Source organism: Cyprinus carpio, chromosome A15 (assembly GCF_018340385.1).
Source record: "Cyprinus carpio isolate SPL01 chromosome A15, ASM1834038v1, whole genome shotgun sequence".
Classification (NCBI taxonomy): domain Eukaryota; kingdom Metazoa; phylum Chordata; class Actinopteri; order Cypriniformes; family Cyprinidae; genus Cyprinus; species Cyprinus carpio.
Genome location: NC_056586.1, coordinates 25,507,906 through 25,510,405, shown reverse-complemented (window position 1 = coordinate 25,510,405; position 2,500 = coordinate 25,507,906). Strand labels below are relative to the sequence as shown.

Sequence of the window (2,500 nt, the reverse complement as noted above, 5' to 3'; positions counted from 1 at the left end):
CTAAGAACATACCTGTTTTCTGTACGAAAACCACAGTAATGTATGTTAGATGTAAAATAACAGTTGTTGTAGTTTTGGATTGACAGGATTGCATGAACCACAACTGCTATCCACAGCCATTTTCACACACACACACACACACACACACACACACACACACACACACACACACACACACACACACACACACACAACTCTGCAGAAAATCAATGCCTGTCCAGAGACACACCAGAGATAGAAAAGAGAGGCTGAAAAACCTGAATAGAATACGAGAAAAATACCAATAGAGTATAAAAGTGAAATTTAAAGAAAAATAAATCAATTTATTCACAATAAGAACACAGAGAGATGACTTGTGTGCACAGAGAGAGGGAATCGATTAAAGAAAAACACTGAAAAACAACTCTCGCTCTGGCTGAATCTCACAGCGCCTGTCAAGAATATATTTTGCATTGTATTTTTGTACTATCAATATTTTTGCAGTTTGATATTTTCATATTTCATACTGTAATGCAAAAACATTTTTTTATTATTTATTCATTATTACAGCCATTATTAATGATTTATTATGAATTATTTTATTATTATTAAGTGTATTTCAATAGCAAAGTGTATATGTAATAGTAGTATTTGTCATAATTTGTGATTAAATTTGTAAAAAAAAGTATCTATCTATCTTACATTTTTTAAATTAATTATATTAATAAATTAATTGCTAGGGCATTTTAGTTTGCTATATGGTTGGATTTTTTTTTTTTTTTCATCCATTTTATCATTTGCCAGGCAAGAAAACTGCAAGCAATATTAATAACAATTACATTTTAAAAACATTACAATAATGAGAACCTGGGTGTGTTTAATTGTTATGAAATCAATTATAATTATATTTGATTATAAAGAGAGAGAGCGAGTTGAATATCACAAAAAATAAAATATATATGTGTGTATATGTGGTCGTATATATATATATATATATATATATTCTGATATCTATATAGATATATATAATGAGCTATAACCTATATATATATATATACCATTTGCCAGGCAAGAAAACTGCAAGCAATATATATATAAATATTTCTGACATCTGCAGAGAATGAGCTGAACCTCAATTTGTAATCTATCATTTTTTATATATAAATAAATAAATGTAAGATTCAATAAAAAATATAATATAATATCATATAATACAATATAATTGACCTGGGCATGTTTTGTGCTGGTTTCCTTTCTTTATATTGTCATCTATGTCCTACTGCAGATGTCACTTTGAAATGGGAGCTGTACAGAGAAATTGTGGCCACTTGTGGGAAAGGAAAAAGGAAGACATGGGGTGGAGGGGGAGAGGAAGACATTCAGGTGCAGGAGGAAAGATGTAGTGAAGATTAGAAATGTCTGATGGTTTCGTGTGAGGGTGTAACAATCAGTTCCACTAGACTCTTCGACCCAGACACACAAACACACACTGTGTGTGACAGAGCAAGCAGAAACCGTCTGCTGCCGTGTGCTTTTGACTGGCAGCGGTCCAAACGGGCCAAACACAGACAGATACAGACAGACACAATTCATGACCACAAATCAACACATTTAAACCATCTGTCTATTTTTTGAAGTACTTGCTGTTGCTAGGGTTGAACAAAGCTGTGTTGTTAACTGAAATTAAAAATTCTTTAGTAAGTTAAAGGTGAAATGACTAAAATTAGATAAAAACTTAAACAAAAATTTGAAATGTAGCCCTTGCAAAACTAACTAATAATATGGGGTAAGTTTAAGGTGAATTAAAAATTAAAAAAAGCTTTCTTTTAAATAAAAACAATAAAACTTGAAAAAAATTGATTCTTTTTAAATAAAAACAAAATAAAACTTGAAAACCCAAATTTGAAATATTTTGTTTACCTGCATTGCATGTGACCATAAATTAAACCTAAATATATTTAAAAAGAACAAAAACTAAACAAACAAACAAAATGACTAAAATTCAAATTAAAATGAAAACTGAAAATATATAAACCTAATTAATAACAATAAAACTAAAATTAATAATAATAAAACAGTACACAAATTATACCAAAACAACACTCTGAAGCAAAAATGTAAACAACAGATATATAGAAAGCAGAAATATTGCGAAATTCTCTCTCTTTCTCTCAGATCTGTGATAAGGAGTGGCATTATTACGTCATCAGTGTTGATTTCCCAGTGGTGACTCTATATGTGGATGGCGTGACCTATGACCCTTACCTGGTGACAGATGACTGGCCCATCCACTCCTCTCAGATCGACCTGCAGCTGACCGTAGGAGCCTGCTGGCAAGGTGCGAGGAACTGGATGTGTGCGTGGCTAATGTGCATGTGATTTTAAAATAGAAATGTGAAATCTAACAGCATGCAAATCCATAATGAACAGATATCTCTTTACTAAACATGCCATCTTAGCACTATCTTTCTTTTGCAATCCCTGTTTCACTTCTTTTCTTCGTTGTTTCCATCTGTATTTC

General features: G+C 31.5%; 1 pseudogene; it reads left to right on the top strand.

Moving 5' to 3' along the window:
• The window catches only part of LOC109093757, a 50,011-nt pseudogene that overhangs the window by 33,205 nt on the left and 14,306 nt on the right, over window positions 1–2,500 (top strand).